The sequence below is a fragment of the Phalangium opilio genome, unplaced genomic scaffold (assembly GCF_054372755.1).
Source record: "Phalangium opilio isolate 3A_F unplaced genomic scaffold, DU_Popi_V2 ptg000098l_1, whole genome shotgun sequence".
Lineage (NCBI taxonomy): Eukaryota > Metazoa > Arthropoda > Arachnida > Opiliones > Phalangiidae > Phalangium > Phalangium opilio.
Window position 1 is genome coordinate 3,879,447 of NW_028324201.1, and position 26,546 is coordinate 3,905,992.

Sequence of the window (26,546 nt, forward strand, 5' to 3'; positions counted from 1 at the left end):
ATATGGTCGAGTGGGTAGGATATCTGGCTCTCAATCAGAAGGCCAGGATTCGGTTCCCGGTATCGGAGCGAGTGTTTTGTAAAGCATTTCAAAAATAGACTTAAGGACATAGGTTTATGAATAGAATTAAGACTTGGTTAAGCAAGTCCGATATGTTCTAGTGTTTAGCATATCTGGCTTTCACTCAGAAGGCCAGGGTTCGATTCCCGGTATCGGAGCGAGTACTTTTGTACCGCATTTCAAAAATAGACTTAAGGATATAGGTTTATGAATAGAATTAAGACTTGGTTAAGCAAGTCCGATATGGTCTAGTGGCTGGGATATCTGGCTTTCACCCAAAAGGCCCGGGTTCGGTTCCCGGTATCGGAGCGAGTGCTTTTCTACCGCTTTTAAAGAATAAACTTAAAGACACATTTATAGGAATAATATTTAGGGTTGTTCCAACCAGTCCGATATGGTCTAGTGGGTAGAATACCTGGCTTTCACCCAAAAGCCCCGGGTTCGATTCCCGGTATCGGAGCGAGTGCTTTTGTACCGCTTTTGAAGAATAGACTTAACGGTTTATGAATAGAATTAAGACTTGGTTGAGCATATCAGATATGGTCTAGTGGGCAGGTTAATTGGCTTTCACCCAAAAGGCCCGGGTTCGATTCCCAGTATCGGAGACTGTGCTTTGTACAGCTTTTAAAGAATAAATTTAAAGACATATTTATAGGAATAATACCTAGGGTTGCTCAAACCAGTCCGTTATGGTCTAGTGACTAGGATATCTGGCTCTCACCCAGAAGGACCGGTATCGGAGCGCGTGCTTTTGTACCGCTCTTCAAGAATAGACTTAAGGATATAAGTTTATAAATAGAATTAAGTCTTGGTTAAGCAAGTCCGATATGGTCGAGTGGCTAGGATATCTGGCTTTCACCCAGAAGGCTAGAGTACGATTCCCGGTATCGGAGCGAGTGCTTTTGTACCGCTTTTCAAGAATAGACTTAAGGATATAGGTTTATGAAGAGAATTTAGACTTGGTTAAGCAAGTGCGATATGGTCTAGTGGCTGGGATATCTGGCTTTCACCCAGAAGGCCCGGATTCGATTCCCGGTATCGGAGCGAGTACTTTTGTACCGCTTTTCAAGAATAGACTTAAGGATATAGGTCTATGAATATAATTAAGACTTGGTTAAGCAAGTCCATAATGGTCTAGTGGCTCGGATATCTGGCTCTCACCCAGAAGGCCCGGGTTCGATTCCCGGTAATGGAGCGAGTGCTTTTGTACCGCTTTTGAAGAATAAACTTAAAGACACATTTATAGGAATAATATTTAGGGTTGTTCCAACCAGTCCGATATGGTCGAGTGGCTAGGATATTTGGCTCTCACCCAGAAGGCTAGAGTACGATTCCCGGTATCGGAGCGAGTGCTTTTGTACCGCATTTCAAAAATAGACTTAAGGACATAGGTTTATGAATAGAATTAAGACTTGATTAAGCAAGTCCGATATGGTCTAGTGGCTAGGATATCTGGCTTTCACCCAGAAGGCCAGGGTTCGATTCCCGGTATCGGAGCGAGTGCTTTTGTAACGCTTTTGAAGAATAAACTTAAAGACACATTTATAGGAATAATATTTAGGGTTGTTCCAACCAGTCCGATATGGTCGAGTGGGTAGGATATCTGGCTCTCAATCAGAAGGCCAGGATTTGGTTCCCGGTATCGGAGCGAGTGTTTTGTAAAGCATTTCAAAAATAGATTTAAGGACATAGGTTTATGAATAGAATTAAGACTTGGTTAAGCAAGTCCGATATGTTCTAGTGTTTAGCATATCTGGCTTTCACTCAGAAGGCCAGGGTTCGATTCCCGGTATCGGAGCGAGTACTTTTGTACCGCTTTTCAAGAATAGACTTAAGGATATAGGTTTATGAATAGAATTAAGACTTGCTTAAGCAAGTCCGATAGGGTCTAATGGCAGGGATATCTGGCTTTCACCCAAAAGGCCCGGGTTCGATTCCTGGTATCGGAGACTGTGCTTTGTACAGCGTTTAAAGAATAAATTTAAAGACACATTTATAGGAATAATATTTAGGGTTGTTCCAACCAGTCCGATATGGTCTAGTGGGTAGAATACCTGGCTTTCACCCAAAAGCCCCGGGTTCGATTCCCGGTATCGGAGCGAGTGCTTTTGTACCGCTTTTGAAGAATAGACTTAACGGTTTATGAATAGAATTAAGACTTGGTTGAGCATATCAGATATGGTCTAGTGGGTAGGTTAATTGGCTTTCACCCAAAAGGCCCGGGTTCGATTCCCGGTATCGGAGACTGTGCTTTGTACAGCTTTTAAAGAATAAATTTAAAGACACATTTATAGGAATAATACCTAGGGTTGCTCAAACCAGTCCGTTATGGTCTAGGGACTAGGATATCTGGCTCTCACCCAGAAGGACCGGTATCGGAGCGCGTGCTTTTGTACCGCTCTTCAAGAATAGACTTAAGGATATAAGTTTATAAATAGAATTAAGACTTGGTTAAGCAAGTCCGATATGGTCGAGTGGCTAGGATATCTGGCTTTCACCCAGAAGGCTAGAGTACGATTCCCGGTATCGGAGCGAGTGCTTTTGTACCGCTTTTCAAGAATAGACTTAAGGATATAGGTTTATGAAGATAATTTAGACTTGGTTAAGCAAGTGCGATATGGTCTAGTACCTGGGATATCTGGCTTTCACCCAGAAGGCCCGGATTCGATTCCCGGTATCGGAGCGAGTACTTTTGTACCGCTTTTCAAGAATAGACTTAAGGATATAGGTCTATGAATATAATTAAGACTTGGTTAAGCAAGTCCAAAATGGTCTAGTGGCTCGGATATCTGGCTCTCGCCCAGAAGGCCCGGGTTCGATTCCCGGTAATGGAGCGAGTGCTTTTGTACCGCTTTTGAAGAATAAACTTAAAGACACATTTATAGGAATAATATTTAGGGTTGTTCCAACCAGTCCGATATGGTCGAGTGGCTAGGATATCTAACTCTCACCCAGAAGGCTAGAGTACGATTCCCGGTATCGGAGCGAGTGCTTTTGTACCGCATTTCAAAAATAGACTTAAGGACATAGGTTTATGAATAGAATTAAGACTTGATTAAGCAAGTCCGATATGGTCTAGTGGCTAGGATATCTGGCTCTCACCCAGAAGGCCCGGGTTCGATTCCCGGTAATGGAGCGAGTGCTTTTGTACCGCTTTTGAAGAATAAACTTAAAGACACATTTATAGGAATAATATTTAGGGTTGTTCCAACCAGTCCGATATGGTCGAGTGGGTAGGATATCTGGCTCTCAATCAGAAGGCCAGGATTCGGTTCCCGGTATCGGAGCGAGTGTTTTGTAAAGCATTTCAAAAATAGACTTAAGGACATAGGTTTATGAATAGAATTAAGACTTGGTTAAGCAAGTCCGATATGTTCTAGTGTTTAGCATATCTGGCTTTCACTCAGAAGGCCAGGGTTCGATTCCCGGTATCGGAGCGAGTACTTTTGTACCGCATTTCAAAAATAGACTTAAGGATATAGGTTTATGAATAGAATTAAGACTTGGTTAAGCAAGTCCGATATGGTCTAGTGGCTGGGATATCTGGCTTTCACCCAGAAGGCCCGGGTTCGGTTCCCGGTATCGGAGCGAGTGCTTTTCTACCGCTTTTAAAGAATAAACTTAAAGACACATTTATAGGAATAATATTTAGGGTTGTTCCAACCAGTCCGATATGGTCTAGTGGGTAGAATACCAGGCTTTCACCCAAAAGCCCCGGGTTCGATTCCCGGTATCGGAGCGAGTGCTTTTGTACCGCTTTTGAAGAATAGACTTAACGGTTTATGAATAGAATTAAGACTTGGTTGAGCATATCAGATATGGTCTAGTGGGCAGGTTAATTGGCTTTCACCCAAAAGGCCCGGGTTCGATTCCCAGTATCGGAGACTGTGCTTTGTACAGCTTTTAAAGAATAAATTTAAAGACATATTTATAGGAATAATACCTAGGGTTGCTCAAACCAGTCCGTTATGGTCTAGTGACTAGAATATCTGGCTCTCACCCAGAAGGACCGGTATCGGAGCGCGTGCTTTTGTACCGCTCTTCAAGAATAGACTTAAGGATATAAGTTTATAAATAGAATTAAGTCTTGGTTAAGCAAGTCCGATATGGTCGAGTGGCTAGGATATCTGGCTTTCACCCAGAAGGCCCGGATTCGATTCCCGGTATCGGAGCGAGTACTTTTGTACCGCTTTTGAAGAATAAACTTAAAGACACATTTATAGGAATAATATTTCGGGTTGTTCCAACCAGTCCGATATGGTCGAGTGGCTAGGATATCTGGCTCTCACCCAGAAGGCTAGAGTACGATTCCCGGTATCGGAGCGAGTGCTTTTGTACCGCATTTCAAAAATAGACTTAAGGACATAGGTTTATGAATAGAATTAAGACTTGATTAAGCAAGTCCGATATGGTCTAGTGGCTAGGATATCTGGCTTTCACCCAGAAGGCTAGGGTTCGATTCCCGGTATCGGAGCGAGTGCTTTTGTAACGCTTTTGAAGAATAAACTTAAAGACACATTTATAGGAATAATATTTAGGGTTGTTCCAACCAGTCCGATATGGTCGAGTGGGTAGGATATCTGGCTCTCAATCAGAAGGCCAGGATTCGGTTCCCGGTATCGGAGCGAGTGTTTTGTAAAGCATTTCAAAAATAGACTTAAGGACATAGGTTTATGAATAGAATTAAGACTTGGTTAAGCAAGTCCGATATGTTCTAGTGTTTAGCATATCTGGCTTTCACTCAGAAGGCCAGGGTTCGATTCCCGGTATCGGAGCGAGTACTTTTGTACCGCATTTCAAAAATAGACTTAAGGATATAGGTTTATGAATAGAATTAAGACTTGGTTAAGCAAGTCCGATATGGTCTAGTGGCTGGGATATCTGGCTTTCACCCAGAAGGCCCGGGTTCGGTTCCCGGTATCGGAGCGAGTGCTTTTCTACCGCTTTTAAAGAATAAACTTAAAGACACATTTATAGGAATAATATTTAGGGTTGTTCCAACCAGTCCGATATGGTCTAGTGGGTAGAATACCAGGCTTTCACCCAAAAGCCCCGGGTTCGATTCCCGGTATCGGAGCGAGTGCTTTTGTACCGCTTTTGAAGAATAGACTTAACGGTTTATGAATAGAATTAAGACTTGGTTGAGCATATCAGATATGGTCTAGTGGGCAGGTTAATTGGCTTTCACCCAAAAGGCCCGGGTTCGATTCCCAGTATCGGAGACTGTGCTTTGTACAGCTTTTAAAGAATAAATTTAAAGACATATTTATAGGAATAATACCTAGGGTTGCTCAAACCAGTCCGTTATGGTCTAGTGACTAGAATATCTGGCTCTCACCCAGAAGGACCGGTATCGGAGCGCGTGCTTTTGTACCGCTCTTCAAGAATAGACTTAAGGATATAAGTTTATAAATAGAATTAAGTCTTGGTTAAGCAAGTCCGATATGGTCGAGTGGCTAGGATATCTGGCTTTCACCCAGAAGGCCCGGATTCGATTCCCGGTATCGGAGCGAGTACTTTTGTACCCCTTTTGAAGAATAAACTTAAAGACACATTTATAGGAATAATATTTCGGGTTGTTCCAACCAGTCCGATATGGTCGAGTGGCTAGGATATCTGGCTCTCACCCAGAAGGCTAGAGTACGATTCCCGGTATCGGAGCGAGTGCTTTTGTACCGCATTTCAAAAATAGACTTAAGGACATAGGTTTATGAATAGAATTAAGACTTGATTAAGCAAGTCCGATATGGTCTAGTGGCTAGGATATCTGGCTTTCACCCAGAAGGCTAGGGTTCGATTCCCGGTATCGGAGCGAGTGCTTTTGTAACGCTTTTGAAGAATAAACTTAAAGACACATTTATAGGAATAATATTTAGGGTTGTTCCAACCAGTCCGATATGGTCGAGTGGGTAGGATATCTGGCTCTCAAACAGAAGGCCAGGATTCGGTTCCCGGTATCGGAGCGAGTGTTTTGTAAAGCATTTCAAAAATAGACTTAAGGACATAGGTTTATGAATAGAATTAAGACTTGGTTAAGCAATTCCGATATGTTCTAGTGTTTAGCATATCTGGCTTTCACCCAGAAGGCCAGGGTTCGATTCCCGGTATCGGAGCGAGTACTTTTGTACCGCTTTTCAAGAATAGACTTAAGGATATAGGTCTATGAGTATAATTAAGACTTGGTCAAGCAAGTCTAAAATGGTCTGGTGTCTAGGATATCTGGCTTTCACCCAGAAGGCACGGGTTCGATTCCCGGTATCGGAGCGCGTGCTTTTGTACCGCTTTTAAAGAATAAACTTAAAGACACATTTATAGGAATAATATTTAGGGTTGTTCCAACCAGTCCGATATGGTCGAGTGGGTAGGATATCTGGCTTTCACCCAGAACGCCAGGATTCGATTCCCGGTATCGGAGCGAGTGTTTTGTAAAGCATTTCAAAAATAGACTTAAGGACATAGGTTTATGAATAGAATTAAGACTTGGTTAAGCAAGTCCGATATGATCTAGTGGCTACTTATGGATATAGGTTTATGAATAGAATTAAGACTTGGTTAAGCAAGTCCGATATGATCTAGTGGCTACTTATGGATATAGGTTTATGAATAGAATTAAGACTTGGTTAAGCAAGTCCGATATGGTCTAGTGGCTACTTAAGGATATAGGTTTATGAATAGAATTAAGACTTGGTTAAGCAAGTTCGATATGGTCTAGTGGCTAGGATATCTGGCCTTCACCCAGAAGGCCAGGGTTCGATTCCCGGTATCGGAGCGAGTGCTTTTGTAAAGCATTTCAAAAATAGACTTAAGGACATAGGTTTATGAATAGAATTAAGACTTGGTTAAGCAATTCCGATATGTTCTAGTGTTTAGCATATCTGGCTTTCACCCAGAAGGCCAGGGTTCGATTCCCGGTATCGGAGCGAGTACTTTTGTACCGCTTTTCAAGAATAGACTTAAGGATATAGGTCTATGAGTATAATTAAGACTTGGTCAAGCAAGTCTAAAATGGTCTGGTGTCTAGGATATCTGGCTTTCACCCAGAAGGCACGGGTTCGATTCCCGGTATCGGAGCGCGTGCTTTTGTACCGCTTTTAAAGAATAAACTTAAAGACACATTTATAGGAATAATATTTAGGGTTGTTCCAACCAGTCCGATATGGTCGAGTGGGTAGGATATCTGGCTTTCACCCAGAACGCCAGGATTCGATTCCCGGTATCGGAGCGAGTGTTTTGTAAAGCATTTCAAAAATAGACTTAAGGACATAGGTTTATGAATAGAATTAAGACTTGGTTAAGCAAGTCCGATATGATCTAGTGGCTACTTATGGATATAGGTTTATGAATAGAATTAAGACTTGGTTAAGCAAGTCCGATATGATCTAGTGGCTACTTATGGATATAGGTTTATGAATAGAATTAAGACTTGGTTAAGCAAGTCCGATATGGTCTAGTGGCTACTTAAGGATATAGGTTTATGAATAGAATTAAGACTTGTTTAAGCAAGTTCGATATGGTCTAGTGGCTAGGATATCTGGCCTTCACCCAGAAGGCCAGGGTTCGATTCCCGGTATCGGAGCGAGTGCTTTTGTAAAGCATTTCAAAAATAGACTTAAGGACACATTTATAGGAATATTTAGGGTTGTTCCAACCAGTCCGATATGGTCGAGTGGGTAGGATATCTGGCTCTCAATCAGAAGGCCAGGATTCGGTTCCCGGTATCGGAGCGAGTGTTTTGTAAAGCATTTCAAAAATAGACTTAAGGACATAGGTTTATGAATAGAATTAAGACTTGGTTAAGCAAGTCCGATATGTTCTAGTGTTTAGCATGTCTGGCTTTCACCCAGAAGGCCAGGGTTCGATTCCCGGTATCGGAGCGAGTACTTTTGTACCGCTTTTCAAGAATAGACTTAAGGATATAGGTTTATGAATAGAATTAAGACTTGGTTAAGCAAGTCCGATATGGTCTAGTGGCTGGGATATCTGGCTTTCACCCAGAAGGCCCGGGTTCGGTTCCCGGTATCGGAGCGAGTGCTTTTTTACCGCTTTTAAAGAATAAACTTAAAGACACATTTATAGGAATAATATTTAGGGTTGTTCCAACCAGTCCGATATGGTCTAGTGGGTAGAATACCTGGCTTTCACCCAAAAGCCCCGGGTTCGATTCCCGGTATCGGAGCGAGTGCTTTTGTACCTCTTTTGAAGAATAGACTTAACGGTTTATGAATAGAATTAAGACTTGGTTGAGCATATCAGATATGGTCTAGTGGGTAGGTTAATTGGCTTTCACCCAAAAGGCCCGGGTTCGATTCCCGGTATCGGAGACTGTGCTTTGTACAGCTTTTAAAGAATAAATTTAAAGACACATTTATAGGAATAATACCTAGGGTTGCTCAAACCAGTCCGTTATGGTCTAGTGACTAGGATATCTGGCTCTCACCCAGAAGGACCGGTATCGGAGCGCGTGCTTTTGTACCGCTCTTCAAGAATAGACTTAAGGATATAAGTTTATAAATAGAATTAAGTCTTGGTTAAGCAAGTCCGATATGGTCGAGTGGCTAGGATATCTGGCTTTCACCCAGAAGGCTAGAGTACGATTCCCGGTATCGGAGCGAGTGCTTTTGTACCGCTTTTCAAGAATAGACTTAAGGATATAGGTTTATGAAGAGAATTTAGACTTGGTTAAGCAAGTGCGATATGGTCTAGTGGCTGGGATATCTGGCTTTCACCCAGAAGGCCCGGATTCGATTCCCGGTATCGGAGCGAGTACTTTTGTACCGCTTTTCAAGAATAGACTTAAGGATATAGGTCTATGAATATAATTAAGACTTGGTTAAGCAAGTCCAAAATGGTCTAGTGGCTCGGATATCTGGCTCTCACCCAGAAGGCCCGGGTTCGATTCCCGGTAATGGAGCGAGTGCTTTTGTACCGCTTCTGAAGAATAAACTTAAAGACACATTTATAGGAATAATATTTAGGGTTGTTCCAACCAGTCCGATATGGTCGAGTGGCTAGGATATCTGGCTCTCACCCAGAAGGCTAGAGTACGATTCCCGGTATCGGAGCGAGTGCTTTTGTACCGCATTTCAAAAATAGACTTAAGGACATGAATAGAATTAAGACTTGATTAAGCAAGTCCGATATGGTCTAGTGGCTAGGATATCTGGCTTTCACCCAGAAGGCTAGGGTTCGATTCCCGGTATCGGAGCGAGTGCTTTTGTAACGCTTTTGAAGAATAAACTTAAAGACACATTTATAGGAATAATATTTAGGGTTGTTCCAACCAGTCCGATATGGTCGAGTGGGTAGGATATCTGGCTCTCAATCAGAAGGCCAGGATTCGGTTCCCGGTATCGGAGCGAGTGTTTTGTAAAGCATTTCAAAAATAGACTTAAGGACATAGGTTTATGAATAGAATTAAGACTTGGTTAAGCAAGTCCGATATGTTCTAGTGTTTAGCATATCTGGCTTTCACCCAGAAGGCCAGGGTTCGATTCCCGGTATCGGAGCGAGTACTTTTGTACCGCTTTTCAAGAATAGACTTAAGGATATAGGTTTATGAATAGAATTAAGACTTGCTTAAGCAAGTCCGATAGGGTCTAGTGGCAGGGATATCTGGCTTTCACCCAAAAGGCCCGGGTTCGATTCCCGGTATCGGAGACTGTGCTTTGTACAGCTTTTAAAGAATAAATTTAAAGACACATTTATAGGAATAATATCTAGGGTTGCTCAAACCAGTCCGATTTGGTCGAGTGGCTAGGATATCTGGCTCTCACCCAGAAGGCGAGAGTACGATTTCCGGTATCGGAGCGAGTGCTTTTGTACCGCATTTAAAGAATAGACTTAAGGATATAGGTCTATGAGTATAATTAAGACTTGGTCAAGCAAGTCTAAAATGGTCTGGTGTCTAGGATATCTGGCTTTCACCCAGAAGGCACGGGTTCGATTGGCGGTATCGGAGCGAGTGCTTTTGTACCGCTTTTAAAGAATAAACTTAAAGACACATTTATAGGAATAATATTTAGGGTTGTTCCAACCAGTCCGATATGGTCGAGTGGGTAGGATATCTGGCTTTCACCCAGAACGCCAGGATTCGATTCCCGGTATCGGAGCGAGTGTTTTGTAAAGCATTTCAAAAATAGACTTAAGGACATAGGTTTATGAATAGAATTAAGACTTGGTTAAGCAAGTCCGATATGATCTAGTGGCTACTTAAGGATATAGGTTTATGAATAGAATTAAGACATGGTTAAGCAAGTCCGATATGGTCTAGTGGCTACTTAAGGATATAGGTTTATGAATAGAATTAAGACTTGGTTAAGCAAGTTCGATATGGTCTAGTGGCTAGGATATCTGGCCTTCACCCAGAAGGCCAGGGTTCGATTCCCGGTATCGGAGCGAGTGTTTTGTAAAGCATTTCAAAAATAGACTTAAGGACATAGATTTATGAATAGAATTAAGACTTGGTTAAGCAAGTCTGATATGGTCTAGTGAATAGGATATCTGGCTTTCACCCAGAAGGCCAGGGTTCGATTCCCGGTATCGGAGCGAGTGTTTTGTAAAGCATTTCAAAAATAGACTTAAGGATATAGGTTTATGAATAGAATTAAGACTTGGTTAAGCAAGTCCGATATGGTCTAGTGGCTGGGTTATCTGGCTTTCACCCAGAAGGCCCGGGTTCGATTCCCGGTATCGGAGCGAGTGTTTTGTAAAGCATTTCAAAAATAGACTCAAGGACATAGGTTTATGAATAGAATTAAGACTTGGTTAAGCAAGTCCGATATGGTCTAGTGGCTAGGATATTTTGCTTTCACCCAGAAGGCCAGGGTTCGATTCCCGGTATCGGAGCGAGTGTTTTGTAAAGCATTTCAAAAATAGACTTAAGGACATAGGTTTATGAATTCTGAGAGAGCGGTAGCTCTCTTAGATATGACTTCATACTGCTCTTAATGTATAAGGAGGGTTTTTTGTTTGGATGTAGATTTTTTTGTATTGCATTAACAGTTTTGAAAAAATTCCACAGAACTACAATTCTGGCCCACAATATGTGGTTAAAATTTCAAAGAGATCCATTAATTAGTTAATTTTATAAAAAATAAAGTTGCTAAGGGTGGTTTTCATTTCCATAAAATTTTTCACACCTTTTTATGAAAAACAGGAATTTTTCCCATAGAAATATCATGGGAAATTTTAAGAAAAAAACATTCCGGTTACTCCGATTTTAGAAAAACTATACGTTTGTTAAACTTGAAAACGGTTTTAAATGGAAGGTACAACACTTAACGTGGCGCTAAGCAATTTTCATTGACTATAATTAAGTCTAAGTATGTTTAAATTTAAATTTTCAAAACCATTAAAATCTGCGATATTTAAGCAGTGTAAAGAGTCAAATTATGATGTTAGCACTTTTAAAGCTATTTGGTTCATATTTCGTGGTGGTTGAAAAACAAGGGGACCTAGCTTTGTGTGAGCTAACAAGTTAAGTTGGAAAAGGTCCCCCACACTAATAAATTATGTAACCAACTGCCTTTGGTACTTGTGGGTACTTGTAGGTTTTTATGGATGCTTCTAGGTATTTATGGATGCTTGTAGGTACTTGTGGGTGCTTGTAGGTATTTATGGATGCTTGTAGGTACTTGTGGGTGCTTGTAGGTGCTTGTAGGTACTTGTGGGTGCTTGTAGGTATTTATGGATGCTTGTAGGTACTTGTCGGTGCTTGTAGGTGCTTGTAGGTACTTGTGGGTGCTTGTAGGTACTAGTTGGTGCTTGTAGGTACTTGTGGGTGCATGTAGGTACTAGTTGGTGCTTGTAGGTACTTGTAGGTGCTTGTAGGTACTTGTGGGTGCTTGTAGGTGCTAGTTGGTGCTTGTAGGTACTTGTGGGTGCTTGTAGGTACTTGTGGGTGCTTGTAGGTATTTATGGATGCTTGTAGGTACTTGTGGGTGCTTGTAGGTGCTTGTAGGTACTTGTGGGTGCTTGTAGGTATTTATGGATGCTTGTAGGTACTTGTGGGTGCTTGTAGGTGCTTGTAGGTACTTGTGGGTGCTTGTAGGTACTAGTTGGTGCTTGTAGGTACTTGTGGGTGCATGTAGGTACTAGTTGGTGCTTGTAGGTACTTGTAGGTGCTTGTAGGTACTTGTGGGTGCTTGTAGGTGCTAGTTGGTGCTTGTAGGTACTTGTGGGTGCTTGTAGGTACTTGTGGGTGCTTGTAGGTATTTATGGATGCTTGTAGGTACTTGTGGGTGCTTGTGGGCGCTTGTAGGTACTTGTGGGTGCTTGTAGGTACTTATGGATGCTTGTAGGTACTTATGGATGCTTGTAGGTACTTATGGAAGCTTGTAAGTACTTGTGGGCGCTTGTAGGTACTTGTGGGTGCTTGTAGGTATTTATGGATGCTTGTAGGTATTTATGGATGCTTGTAGGTATTTATGGATGCTTGTAGGTACTTGTGGGTGCTTGTGGGTGCTTGTAGGTACTTGTGGGTGCTTGTAGGTATTTATGGATGCTTGTAGGTACTTATGGATGCTTGTAGGTACTTATGGAAGCTTGTAAGTACTTGTGGGCGCTTGTAGGTACTTGTGGGTGCTTGTAGGTATTTATGGATGCTTGTAGGTATTTATGGATGCTTGTAGGTATTTATGGATGCTTGTAGGTATTTATGGATGCTTGTAGGTACTTGTGGGTGCTTGTAGGTACTTGTGGGTGCTTGTAGGTACTTGTGGGTGCATGTAGGTACTTGTGGGTGCTTGTAGGTACTTGTGGGTGCTTGTAGGTACTTGTGGGTGCTTGTAGGTACTAGTGGGTGCTTGTAGGTACTAGTGGGTGCTTGTAGGTACTAGTGGGTGCTTTTAGGTACTTGTGGGTGCTTTTAGGTACTTGTGGGTGCATGTAGGTACTTGTGGGTGCTTGTAGGTACTTGTGGGTGCTTGTTGGTACTTGTGGGTGCTTGTAGGTACTTGTGGGTGCTTGTAGGTACTTGTGGATGCTTGTAGGTACTTGTGGGTGCTTGTAGGTACTTATGGATGCTTGTAGGTACTTATGGATGCTTGTAGGTACTTATGGATGCTTGTAGGTACTTATGGAAGCTTGTAAGTACTTGTGGGCGCTTGTAGGTACTTGTGGGTGCTTGTAGGTATTTATGGATGCTTGTAGGTATTTATGGATGCTTGTAAGTATTTATGGATGCTTGTAGGTACTTGTGGGTGCTTGTAGGTACTTGTGGGTGCTTGTAGGTACTTGTGGGTGCATGTAGGTACTTGTGGGTGCTTGTAGGTACTTGTGGGTGCTTGTAGGTACTTGTGGGTGCTTGTAGGTACTAGTGGGTGCTTGTAGGTACTAGTGGGTGCTTGTAGGTACTAGTGGGTGCTTTTAGGTACTTGTGGGTGCTTTTAGGTACTTGTGGGTGCATGTAGGTACTTGTGGGTGCTTGTAGGTACTTGTGGGTGCTTGTTGGTACTTGTGGGTGCTTGTAGGTACTTGTGGGTGCTTGTAGGTACTTGTGGGTGCTTGTAGGTACTTGTGGATGCTTGTTGGTACTTATGGATGCTTGTTGGTACTTGTGGGTGCTTGTAGGTACTAGTGGGTGCTTGTAGGTACTAGTGGGTGCTTGTAGGTACTAGTGGGTGCTTGTAGGTACTAGTGGGTGCTTTTAGGTACTTGTGGGTGCTTTTAGGTACTTGTGGGTGCGTTTAGGTACTTGTGGGTGCTTTTAGGTACTTGTGGGTGCTTTTAGGTACTTGTGGGTGCTTGTAGGTACTTGTGGGTGCTTTTAGGTACTTGTGGGTGCTTTTAGGTACTTGTAAGTGCTTGTAGGTACTTGTGGGTGCTTGTAGGTACTTGTGGGTGCTTGTAAGTAATTGTGGGTGCTTGTAGGTACTTGTGGGTGCATGTAGGTACTTGTGGGTGCTTGTAGGTACTTGTTGGTACTTGTGGGTGCTTGTAGGTACTTGTGGGTGCTTGTAGGTACTTGTGGGTGCTTGTGGGTGCTTGTAGGTACTTGTGGGTGCTTGTAGGTACTTGTAGGTGCTTGTAGGTACTTGTGGGTGCTTGTAGGTACTTGTGGGTGCTTGTGGGTGCTTCTAGGTACTTGTGGGTGCCTGTGGGTGCTTCTAGGTACTTGTGGGTGCTTCTAGGTACTTGTGGATGCTTGTAGGTACTTGTGGGTACTTGTGGGTGTTTGTGGGTGCTTGTGGGTACTTGTGGGTGCTTATAGGTACTTATAGGTACTTATGGGTACTTGTGGGTGCTTGTAGGTACTTGTGGGTGCTTGTAGGTACTTGTGGGTGCTTGTAGGTACTTGTGGGTGCTTGTAGGTACTTGTGGGTGCTTGTGGTTGCTTGTGGGTGCTTGTAGGTGCTTGTGGGTACTTGTGGTTGTTTGTGGGTACTTGTGGGTGCTTGTAGGTAATTGTGGGTGCTTGTAGGTACTTGTGGGTGCTTGTGCAGATTTTGAAAATGTAAAACAGTTTCTTAACATTCTTAATTAAAATGAAGACTGAAGGAACAGATATTAATCAAAAATGTCTTGATTAGAATCAAGACCTAAAAAGTATCGATAAGACTGAGGTTATCACTTGTCTGAAGGATCAGATATTAATTTTTCTTTTTAATTGAAACTTAAATGCATGCTTAAGAAAAAACAACGTTCCATTACCGTTTTCCGTTGAAATAAATAATTTTACTGGTAATCAATTTCAAAAATTTACTTATCTCGGCTTTTCGACCACAATTCCATTCCCCGAAAACATTTTATCAGTACATTAATTACTTTTGGGAGATAACGTGTCAAAATAGCCTATAAAACAATAAAAAACTGTAATAGCGGTCTGTTTAGCCATGACAAGAACCTTTTAAAAGTTTCAAGCACTATATAACCCTTTCGAGACTAACAGGACCTGAGCAAACTATAGCTTAACCTGCTACTAGTACGACTAGGGAGAACTGATGTAAACTGGAGTTGAAATTTCATCATGTACGACCTCGGCCTTGAAACTCTCCCATAGTCCGAGTGTGTGTAGAACATAAATTTTTCGCTGTTATCTGCCAAAATCAATCTTTCATGGTAGTGCCGCCTCCTCACTTGAATTTTTCATGATATATTAAGGTTTGAACGAACAAAATTCTAGATTACCATTTTCACTACCATGTCCCTCTGCTAACTTGAAGCAAACATTCCTCTCTTTTTGCTGCTCATTACCGGTGCCATTCCCTTGACTTTCTGTTCGTTATAACTACTATCATGAGTTTATTTAATTCAAACCAAAATATAAAAAAATTGGATTTTTTTCCTTTTGTGCTACTAAGAATTTACAAATGTTGTCCGTGCCATATCAAATAGTCTCTAACCATTGTTAGAAACTAGAGAGAGAAATTGGGCAGTAACACTGATCATGCCCTGAACTATGAGAAAGAACAATACGACGGTTGACTAAAGTACACTTGATATTACATCATTTTGCAAAACCGCGAGTAAAAATCTTACTGTCCCTATTGAATTTGGCGCCATTGGTTTTAGAATAATTAAAATGTTCCACTGCGAAGCGTGCCGGTCACGAATGGGGATGTAACGTCTTTAGGAACCTTTCAAAATGCAAAACCATACACGTACTCTCCCAAAAGTAATTAATGTAATGATAAAATGTTTTCGGGGAATGGAATTGTGGTCGAAAAGCCGAGATAAGTAAATTTTTGAAATTGATTAAAAGTAAAATTATTTATTTCAACGGAAAACGGTAATGGAACGTTGTTTTTTCTTAAGCATGCATTTAAGTTTCAATTAAAAAGAAAAATTAATATCTGATCCTTCAGACAAGTGATAACCTCAGTCTTATCGATACTTTTTAGGTCTTGATTCTAATCAAGACATTTTTGATTAATAGAATTAAGACTTGGTTAAGCAAGTCCGATATGGTCTAGTGGCTAGGATATCTGGCTTTCACCCAGAAGGCCAGGGTTCGATTCCCGGTATCGGAGCGAGTGTTTTGTAAAGCATTTCAAAAATAGACTTAAGGATATAGGTTTATGAATATAATTAAGACTTGATTAAGCAAGTTCGATATGGTCTAGTGGCTAGGATATCTGGCTCTCACCCAGAAGGACCGGTATCGGAGCGCGTGCTTTTGTACCGCTCTTCAAGAATAGACTTAAGGATATAGGTTTATGAATAGAATTAAGACTTGGTTAAGCAAGTCCGATATGGTCGAGTGGCTAGGATATCTTTCTCTCACCCAGAAGGCAAGAGTACGATTCCCGGTATCGGAGCGAGAGCTTTTGTACCGCTTTTCAAGAATAGACTTAAGGATATAGGTTTATGAAGAGAATTAAGACTTGGTTAAGCAAGTGCGATATGGTCTAGTGGCTGGGATATCTGTCATTCACCCAGAAGGCCCGGGTTCGATTCCCGGTATCGGAGCGAGTGCTTTTGTACCGCTCTTCGAGAATAGACTTAAGGATATAGGTTTATGAATTGAATTAAGACTTGGTTGAGCAAGTAAGATATGGTCTAGTGGCTGGGATATCTGGCTTTCACCCTGAAGGCCCGGGTTCGATTCCCGGTATCGGAGCGAGTGCTTTTTTACCGCTTTTAAAGAATAAACTTAAAGACACATTTATAGGAATAATATTTAGGGTTGTTCCAACCAGTCCGATATGGTCTAGTGGCTAGGATATTTCGCTTTCACCCAGAAGGCCAGGGTTCGATTCCCGGTATCGGAGCGAGTGTTTTGTAAACCATTTCAAAAATAGACTTAAGGACATAGGTTTATGAATAGAATTAAGACTTGGTTAAGCAAGTCCGATATGGTCTAGTGGCTAGGATATCTGGCTTTCACCCAGAAGGCCAGGGTTCGATTCCCGGTATCGGAGCGAGTGTTTTGTAAAGCATTTCTAAAATAGACTTAAGGATATAGGTTTATGAATAGAATTAAGACTTGGTTAAGCAAGTCCGATATGGTATAGTGGCTAGGATATCTGGCTTTCTCCCAGAAGGCCCGGGTTCGATTCCCGGTATCGGAGCGAGTGCTTTTGTACCGCTTTTGAAGAATAAACTTAAAGACACATTTATAGGAATAATATCTAGGGTTGCTCAAACCAGTCCGATTTGGTCGAGTGGCTAGGATATCTGGCTCTCACCCAGAAGGCTAGAGTACGATTCCCGGTATCGGAGCGAGTGCTTTGGTACCGCTTTTATAGAATAGACTTAAGGATATAGGTTTATGAATAGAATTAAGACTTGGTTGAGCAAGTCAGATATGGTCTAGTGGGTAGGATAATTGGCTTTCACCCAAAAGGCCCGGGTTCGATTCCCGGTATCGGAGACTCTGCTTTGTACCGCTTTTAAAGAATAAATTTAAAGACACATTTATAGGAATAATACCTAGGGTTGCTCAAACCAGTCCGATATGGTCTAGTGACTAGGATATCTGGCTCTCACCCAGAAGGACCGGTATCGGAGCACGTGCTTTTGTACCGCTCTTCAAGAATAGACTTAAGGATATAGGTTTATGAATAGAATTAAGACTTGGTTGAGCAAGTCAGATATGGTCTAGTGGGTGGGATAATTCGCTTTCACCCAAAAGGCCCGGGTTCGATTCCCGGTATCGGAGACTCTGCTTTGTACCGCTTTTAAAGAATAAATTTAAAGACACATTTATAGGAATAATACCTAGGGTTGCTCAAACCAGTCCGATATGGTCTAGTGACTAGGATATCTGGCTCTCACCCAGAAGGACCGGTATCGGAGCACGTGCTTTTGTACCGCTCTTCAAGAATAGACTTAAGGATATAGGTTTATGAATAGAATTAAGACTTGGTTAAGCAAGTGCGATATGGTCTAGTGGCTGGGATATCTGGCATTCACCCAGAAGGCCCGGGTTATTCCCGGTATCGGAGCGAGTGCTTTTGTACCGCTTTTGAAGAATAGACTTAAGGATATAGGTTTATGAATTGAATTAAGACTTGGTTGAGCAAGTCAGATATGGTCTAGTGCGTAGGATACCTGGCTTTCACCCAAAAGGCCCGTGTCGATTCCCGGTATCGGAGACTGTGCTTTGTACAGCTTTTAAAGAATAAATTTAAAGACACATTTATAGGAATAATATCTAGGGTTGCTCAAACCAGTCCGATATGGTCTAGTGGCTAGGATATCTGGCTCTCACCCAGAAGGCGAGAGTACGATTCCCGGTATCGGAGCGAGTGCTTTTGTACCGCATTTAAAGAATAGACTTAAGGATATAGGTCTATGAATATAATTAAGACTTGGTCAAGCAAGTCCAAAATGGTCTAGTGGCTAGGATATCTGGCTTTCACCCAGAACGCCCGGGTTCGATTCCCGGTATCGGAGCGAGTGCTTTTTTACCGCTTTTAAAGAATAAACTTAAAGACACATTTATAGGAATAATATTTAGGGTTGTTCCAACCAGTCCGATATGGTCGAGTGGGTAGGATATCTGGCTCTCACCCAGAAGGCCAGGATTCGATTCCCGGTATCGGAGCGAGTGTTTTGTAAAGCATTTCAAAAATAGACTTAAGGACATAGGTTTATGGATAGAATTAACACTTGGTTAAGCAAGTCCGATATGGTCTAGTGGCTAGGATATTTTGCTTTCAACCAGAAGGCCAGGGTTCGATTCCCGGTATCGGAGCGAGTGCTTTTGTACCGCTTTTAAAGAATAAACTTAAAGACACATTTATAGGAATAATATTTTAGGTTGTTCCAACCAGTCCGATATGGTCTAGTGGCTAGGATATCTGGCTTTCACCCAGAAGGCCAGGGTTCGATTCCCGGTATCGGAGCGAGTGTTTTGTAAAGCATTTCAAAAATAGACTTAAGGATATAGGTTTAAGAATAGAATTAAGACTTGGTTAAGCAAGTCCGATATGGTCTAGTGGCTAGGATATCTGGATTTCTCCCAGAAGGCCCGGGTTCGATTCCCGGTATCGGAGCGAGTGCTTTTGTACCGCTTTTGAAGAATAGACTTAACGGTTTATGAATAGAATTAAGACTTGGTTGAGCATGTCAGATATGGTCTAGTGGGTAGGATACCTGGCTTTCACCCAGAAGGCCCGGGTTCGATTACCGGTATCGGAGCGACTGCATTTGTACCGCTTTTGAAGAATAAACTTAAGACACATTTTTAGGAATAATATTTAGGGTTGTTCCAACCAGTCCGATATGGTCGAGTGGCTAGGATATCTGGCTCTCACCCAGAAGGCTAGAGTACGATTCCCGGTATCGGAGCGAATGCTTTTGTACCGCTTTTCAAGAATAGACTTAAGGATATAGGTTTATGATTAGAATTAAGACTTGGTTAAGCAAGTGCGATATGGTCTAGTGGCTAGGATATCTGGCTCTCACCCAGAAGGCCCGGGTTCGATTCCCGGTATCGGAGCGAGTGCTTTTGTACCGCTTTTCAAGAATACACTTAAGGATATCGGTTCATGAATAGAATTAAGACTTGGTTAAGCGAGTGAGATATGGTCTGGTGGCTAGGATATCTGGCTTTCTCCCAGAAGGCCCGGGTTCGATTCCCGGTATCGGATCGAGTGCTTTTGTACCGCTTTTGAAGAATAGACTTAACGGTTTATGAATAGAATTAAGACTTGGTTGAGCATGTCAGATATGGTCTAGTGGGTAGGATACCTGGCTTTCACCCAAAAGGCCCGGGTTCGATTCCCGGTATCGGAGACTGTGCTTTGTACAGCTTTTAAAGAATAAATTTAAAGACACATTTATAGGAATAATATCTAGGGTTGCTCAAACCAGTCCGATTTGGTCGAGTGGCTAGGATATCTGGCTCTCACCCAGAAGGACCGGTATCGGAGCACGTGCTTTTGTACCGCTCTTCAAGAATAGATTTAAGGATATAGGTTTATGAATAGAATTAAGTCTTGGTTAAGCAAGTGCGATATGGTCTAGTGGCTGGGATATCTGGCTTTCACCCAGAAGGCCAGGATTCGATTCCCGGTATCGGAGAGAGTGTTTTGTACCGCTCTTCAAGAATAGACTTAAGGATATAGGTTTATGAATAGAATTAAGACTTGGTTGAGCAAGTCAGATATGGTCTAGTGGGTAGGATAATTGGCTTTCACCCAAAAGGCCCGGGTTCGATTCCCGGTATCGGAGACTCTGCTTTGTACCGCTTTTAAAGAATAAATTTAAAGACACATTTATAGGAATAATACCTAGGGTGGCTCAAACCAGTCCGATATGGTCTAGTGACTAGGATATCTGGCTCTCACCCAGAAGGACCGGTATCGGAGCACGTGCTTTTGTACCGCTCTTCAAGAATAGATTTAAGGATATAGGTTTATGAATAGAATTAAGTCTTGGTTAAGCAAGTGCGATATGGTCTAGTGGCTGGGATATCTGGCTTTCACCCAGAAGGCCAGGATTCGATTCCCGGTATCGGAGCGAGTGTTTTGTACCGCTCTTCAAGAATAGACTTAAGGATATAGGTTTATGAATAGAATTAAGACTTGGTTTAGCAAGTGCGTTATGGTCTAGTGGCTAGGATATCTGGGCTTTCACCCAGAAGGCGCGGGTTCGATTCCCGGTATCGGAGCGAGTGCTTTTGTACCGCTTTTCAAGAATAGACTTAAGGATATAGGTTTATGAATAGAATTAAGACTTGGTTAAGCAAGTGCGATATGGTCTAGTGGCTAGGATATCTGGCTCTCACCCAGAAGGCCCGGGTTCGATTCCCGGTATCGGAGCCAGTGCTTTTGTACCGCTTTTCAAGAATACACTTAAGGATATCGGTTCATCAATAGAATTAAGACTTGGTTAAGCGAGTGAGATATGGTCTAGTGGCTAGGATATCTGGCTTTCTCCCAGAAGGCCCGGGTTCGATTCCCGGTATCGGATCGAGTGCTTTTGTACCGCTTTTGAAGAATAGACTTAACGGTTTATGAATAGAATTAAGACTTGGTTGATCAGTGTCAGATATGGTCTAGTGGGTAGGATACCTGGCTTTCACCCAAAAGGCCCGGGTTCGATTCCCGGTATCGGAGACTGTGCTTTGTACAGCTTTTAAAGAATAAATTTAAAGACACATTTATAGGAATAATATCTAGGGTTGCTCAAACCAGTCCGATTTGGTCGAGTGGCTAGGATATCTGGCTCTCACCCAGAAGGCTAGAGTACGATTCCCGGTATCGGAGCAAGTGCTTTGGTACCGCTTTTATAGAATAGACTTAAGGATATAGGTTTATGAATAGAATTAAGACTTGGTTGAGCAAGTCAGATATGGTCTAGTGGGTAGGATAATTGGCTTTCACCCAAAAGGCCCGGGTTCGATTCCCGGTATCGGAGACTCTGCTTTGTACCGGTTTAAAGAATAAATTTAAAGACACATTTATAGGAATAATACCTAGGGTTGCTCAAACCAGTCCGATATGGTCTAGTGACTAGGATATCTAGCTCTCACCCAGAAGGACCGGTATCGGAGCACGTGCTTTTGTACCGCTCTTCAAGAATAGACTTAAGGATATAGGTTTATGAATAGAATTAAGACTTGGTTAAGCAAGTGCGATATGGTCTAGTGGCTGGGATATCTGGCATTCACCCAGAAGGCCCGGGTTCGATTCCCGGTATCGGAGCGAGTGCTTTTGTACCGCTTTTCAAGAATAGACTTAAGGATATAGGTTTATGAATTGAATTAAGACTTGGTTGAGCAAGTCAGATATGGTCTAGTGGGTAGGATACCTGGCATTCACCCAAAAGGCCCGGGTTCTGTTCCCGGTATCGGAGACTGTGCTTTGTAAAGATTTTAAAGAATAAATTTAAAGACACATTTATAGAAATTATATCTAGGGTTGCTCAAACCAGTCCGATATGGTCTAGTGGCTAGGATATCTGGCTCTCACCCAGAAGGCCCGGGTTCGATTCCCGGTATCGGAGCGAGTGCTTTTGTACCGCTTTTCAAGAATACACTTAAGGATATCGGTTCATGAATAGAATTAAGACTTGGTTAAGCGAGTGCGATATGGTCTAGTGGCTAGGATGTCTGGCTTTCACCCAGAAGGCCCGGGTTCGATTCCCGGTATCGGAGCGAGTGCTTTTGTACCGCTTTTCAAGAATAGACTTAACGATATAGGTTTATGAATAGAATTAAGACTTAGTTGAGCAAGTCAGATATGGTCTAGTGGGTAGGATACCTGGCTTTCACCCAGAACGCCCGGGTTCGATTCCCGGTATCGGAGCGAGTGCTTTTGTACCGCTTTTGAAGAATAAACTTAAAGACACATTTATAGGAATTCTACAGGGCCGGTAGGCCCTTGTAGATATGACATGACACCCTTCCGTAATGTTAAAGAAAAAGTCACACCTTTTAGGGTTAGCGTCCCATAGAAAAAGCATTAAAAAATTTTCGTTTTTTAACGAAATGGTCATAGGCCATACGGAAAAAGTATAGCGAAGTTAGTTTTCGGAATACTTCTAAATTAACAAGCATTTATTAAACGGGAAACTTACGGGTTTCGATTTTTAATTAATGAATTCTAATTTTTGTAATTTAACTAATTAAGATAGTAAGTCAAAAAATTACTTTTGGGTCAGATGTCAGCCTAACCTTATAGCGCGCTTAAACCTATTTTCTTCATTTCGTTCTCGTTGACAACTAGAAGGTCCTAGGTTTGTGGGTGCTAACAAGTTACGTTGACTAATTGTAAATGTTGGCTTACTTGCTGATTTTCCTAATTTCTTAGCAGTAGACTCCAGCAAATTACTTTTGTATTTCGTCCGAGCTTGAGCACCTTTATATGTATTTTCTAATTAACTGTAGCACCCTTAATAAGAAATACGTCGTTATCAGGTCGAATTTTCGTCTAGAAAAGTAATTCAGGTAAATAATTACGGTTAATAGAGGTTTTTATATCATTTAAAGTAAGCTTTTCGACGTTCTTTACGGCCAAGGCTTAAGTTGTATTTTAGTTACTCTATGTTATATAGTGTTTATAGTGTTTATAGTGTCTTTCCTTTTAAAGATTATAAGAAAGCTAATTTCCAGCTCTGTTTGGAATTACAAAATACGTAGTCTGCTTCGATTCATGCTACAAATCCCAACCCTAGGGCCAAGGTTTTACGCTTCTTGTAACTTAATACTGTATCTATGACAGTAAAAAATGGCATATATATCCAAATTATTATGGTTTAGAAATCAACGGTAGTGTTTTCACCCTGTGAAGAATTCGACTTCAAAATATTACAGGAAAGATGACAAAATTTCCAATTTGTTTTCCCTTCGGCAGTTAAAAGAGTGGTGTTAATGTTAGCGCTGTTAAGTCAACATTCTCATTTGAGGACTGGTATAAACGGTTTCATTATTTGTTAATCTCACTAAAATGCTACTAATTGTCAATGTGTGTGGTATAATTCCTGAAACTAAACCAATGTAGAGGACCAGATTATTCGTTAAAACAATTTTGATCCTATTGAATCAGTCATACAGTGATGTTACGTTATCATTTTATAAACTACTTGTTACTAACAGTGGATTGTTTAATTCATAAGAAACAGTTGTGCTGGTTAATCCAGGAGGACAGTGTCGTTATATAATTTAATTAGTCAAATAATTTTCATGTTTACAACCCAGATTCTCTCAACCTAACCACGTTAGAAACGGAGGGTTACGTTGTTTTCTATTTCCACAGTCCACATTGCCGTTTGTTTATTGGTTTAAATTGCTATGAATTGTAAAGGTATTTGATTTAATTACTGATATTAAAGCTAAACTATAGAATAACATCATTCATTAACATATTGTATAGATAATCTTTATGTTACCACAAACCTAGCTCAGGATATGATAAAAATTTAACGCAATTTGTTGGAAATAATCAAAAACTCCTCTAAACATTAGAGTTAAGGTGAATTATTTTTTAAAAGACATTTTATAAGCTTAATGAGCACTGACGACAAGTTAATTTCAACGTAATTAACTGTAATTAAGGTAAAATTAAACTAAAATATACATTTTTTTGGATGAAAACTCAGATAACTCTTAAATGATGTTCTTGATTAAGATTGTATCTACCCAAGCCGTTGGTAAAGCCCCACACATAAGCTAATTTAAATTATCTTCAAAGTACCTTAATAGGCGCGAAATTCAAAACTTTAGCGTAAAATGAGAATCTAAAACTCCACTAAAAATTGCAATTAAGGTGAAGTATTGTTGATGAGGCGGGGCTCACGCCCTAGCACCGATGCCAAAGGCATATTGTGCAAAAGGTGAAGTATACATTTAAACTCATTTTATAACACTAAATGTATAGTGCCAAAACACAGTCCTACGTTAATTAAACATAATTAACGTGAAATTAAACCAAAATATACATTTTTTGGATAAAGGCTCAAATAACTTTTAAATAAACTCTTTAATTTTGATTAAAACTACCCGAGCCATTGGTAAAGTCGAATATTTTCTATTTGACACTTAAGTTAATTTAAACTATTTTAAAGTACAATAATTGCCGCGAAATTCAATAGTTTTGGGTTAAAAAATTAATTTGCGGAAAAAATATTAAACTGCACTAAACATTGCAATTAGGGTAAAAAATTCAAATAAATTTTAAGCTTAATCCACTCTCACGAGAACCACGCTCAAATTAAGATTAAAACATCACAAGTTTTTCGTACAGCCACAGTAGTTTCCTATTTCACTTTCAAATTAATTTAAATGATCGTTAAAATACATCAGAAGCGCATACATTAAAATTTTAGGGTGATTGCAATTAAAGTTAATATTTTATTGAAACTTGTTTTATAAACAAAATCCACGCTAGATAAACAAGATAAGCCGTTAAATTAAACTTAACTATAATTAATGTGAAATTAGCCCAAAACACGAATGTTTTGGGTAAATTCATAGATACCTTATAATTAGACTAACAAATTAAAATTAAAACTACACTTATCTTTCACCCAGCCTCCATTTTCCTGTTGAATTCTTACGATTAATTAAATTGTCATTTAAAAGCATTTTTCCCATTTTTAAAAGAGAGCCATTGAAAAGGCGCGATATTTAAAAGTTTTGGGGCAAAATAGTGATTGTTCCGCAAGAGTCAAACAGGCACTCCTCTAAAGTTTGCAATTTAGGAGAATTTCTTATTCAAACTCGTATAATAAACTGCAATAACACTAATAAAAGAAGATAAGCCGTTAATTTCAACTTAATAACCATATTTAACGTGAAATTAATCGAAAACAACAGGTTTTTTGGGTAACTATAGATAACCTTTAACTGAAATAAGAAAATAAGATTAAACTACGCGAGTTCTTTCAGCCTAAACGTTTTCCTATTTAACACTAAAATTAATTACATTATCACTATAATGCATTTAATAGGCTCCAAATACAAAATTTTAGGGTTAGGAATGTGTCAAAATGTAACTTTTCCATTTAAATTTTAATATATCATTAACATAGTTCGTAAAATCACCAGCAACAATTTAATCTGGCAACATTCAATGCTGTTGTCTGATCTCGACAATACTGTATGTGTATACAGTGTTACGAAACAAATATTTTTCTTCCATATTTCAAATACCGTCGTTTTTAAACTTCTTTCATAAATAAAGTACAACCATAAGTCTATTATGTAAGGTCCCCATAATAGACTTATGGTACAACATTATATGGATATCAAAATCAATGTTATTGGATATAAGTTAAATGTAATTAACGATAATTAAGTACTTCTTTAAGCAATTAGAAATAGATCAACCCCAAATGTTTGACGGTAAAGCAAAAATAAAATTATTCAAATTTTAATTACATTAAGACTGAAGTGACAGATATTATAAAAAAACGTCTTGGTTTGGACCAAGGCCGAAAAAACAAACGATATGTGTGAGGTTTATCATTTGACTGAAGTTTCAGATATTGCAATTGTTTTAGTTATTTTTATCTATTTAATCCTTAATCAGTATTAAATTCAATCAACTGATTTTACTGTTAATCGATCCATTCCCTCTAAATTAATTGAAAAAATTACATATCTACGCTTTTTCAAGAACAATTACATTTTCCGAAAACATTTTATCATGAAATTAATTATTTTGAAGGGATTTCGTGTCGATGATTACTAACTTGAAAGCACATTGACGGTCATAGTTTTAATTAAGGCTGGCTTGACAAATTTTGAACTTTGCAGCAAAAAAGTTTAAATCTGTAGTAAGTTTCTGAGAAGACTGATGTTCAAGAAATTATGATAAATAACTTATTTTGCTCAAACTTATTTATAAACTAATGTCGTCCTCATAAGACAAAGCATCAACGTTTATCGTGTGTGGTTTCTTTGAGTAGGTGGCACTCTGTAGCACACAAAAAATTTATTATTTTATTTTAATGTATGCGCTTTTGATGTAACTCCCCCCCCCAATTCCTTCATATTCCCAATATATACAGTTTTACAATCACCAGTGGTTCCAGTGTATGGGTCATCTGAGCCGTCGCAACACACTCAGCCAATATTATCATATAGTTCGAGACCT

General features: G+C 40.4%; 1 long non-coding RNA gene and 10 other non-coding genes across 14 annotated transcripts; all 11 read left to right on the forward strand.

The window, feature by feature from the left end:
• The first annotated feature begins 1,183 nt into the window (after window positions 1–1,183).
• TRNAE-CUC (transfer RNA glutamic acid (anticodon CUC)) lies at window positions 1,184–1,255 on the forward strand. The gene has a single exon. It is a non-coding gene; the product is annotated as a tRNA-Glu (tRNA).
• A 230-nt stretch (window positions 1,256–1,485) lies between these two features.
• Window positions 1,486–1,557, forward strand: TRNAE-UUC (transfer RNA glutamic acid (anticodon UUC)). The gene has a single exon. It is a non-coding gene; the product is annotated as a tRNA-Glu (tRNA).
• Window positions 1,558–3,124: 1,567 nt separating this feature from the next.
• Window positions 3,125–3,196, forward strand: TRNAE-CUC (transfer RNA glutamic acid (anticodon CUC)). Its single transcript has one exon. It is a non-coding gene; the product is annotated as a tRNA-Glu (tRNA).
• Window positions 3,197–15,956: 12,760 nt separating this feature from the next.
• Window positions 15,957–16,028, forward strand: TRNAE-UUC (transfer RNA glutamic acid (anticodon UUC)). The gene has a single exon. It is a non-coding gene; the product is annotated as a tRNA-Glu (tRNA).
• An 819-nt stretch (window positions 16,029–16,847) lies between these two features.
• Window positions 16,848–16,919, forward strand: TRNAE-UUC (transfer RNA glutamic acid (anticodon UUC)). The gene has a single exon. It is a non-coding gene; the product is annotated as a tRNA-Glu (tRNA).
• A 1,857-nt stretch (window positions 16,920–18,776) lies between these two features.
• Window positions 18,777–18,848, forward strand: TRNAE-UUC (transfer RNA glutamic acid (anticodon UUC)). The gene has a single exon. It is a non-coding gene; the product is annotated as a tRNA-Glu (tRNA).
• A 524-nt stretch (window positions 18,849–19,372) lies between these two features.
• On the forward strand, window positions 19,373–19,444 carry TRNAE-CUC (transfer RNA glutamic acid (anticodon CUC)). The gene has a single exon. It is a non-coding gene; the product is annotated as a tRNA-Glu (tRNA).
• Window positions 19,445–20,696: 1,252 nt separating this feature from the next.
• On the forward strand, window positions 20,697–20,768 carry TRNAE-CUC (transfer RNA glutamic acid (anticodon CUC)). Its single transcript has one exon. It is a non-coding gene; the product is annotated as a tRNA-Glu (tRNA).
• Window positions 20,769–21,882: 1,114 nt separating this feature from the next.
• Window positions 21,883–21,954, forward strand: TRNAE-CUC (transfer RNA glutamic acid (anticodon CUC)). Its single transcript has one exon. It is a non-coding gene; the product is annotated as a tRNA-Glu (tRNA).
• A 79-nt stretch (window positions 21,955–22,033) lies between these two features.
• Window positions 22,034–22,105, forward strand: TRNAE-UUC (transfer RNA glutamic acid (anticodon UUC)). Its single transcript has one exon. It is a non-coding gene; the product is annotated as a tRNA-Glu (tRNA).
• A 352-nt stretch (window positions 22,106–22,457) lies between these two features.
• LOC149634599 (uncharacterized) lies at window positions 22,458–25,819 on the forward strand. Of its 4 annotated transcripts, XR_016373606.1 has the most exons (4): window positions 22,569–22,583; window positions 22,761–22,897; window positions 23,040–24,215; window positions 24,283–25,819. It is a non-coding gene; the product is annotated as an uncharacterized LOC149634599 (long non-coding RNA). The 4 variants fall into 4 exon arrangements; XR_016373605.1 differs by having other exon boundaries at window positions 22,458–22,897; XR_016373607.1 differs by having other exon boundaries at window positions 22,458–22,897; window positions 23,063–24,215.
• Window positions 25,820–26,546: the final 727 nt, after the last annotated feature.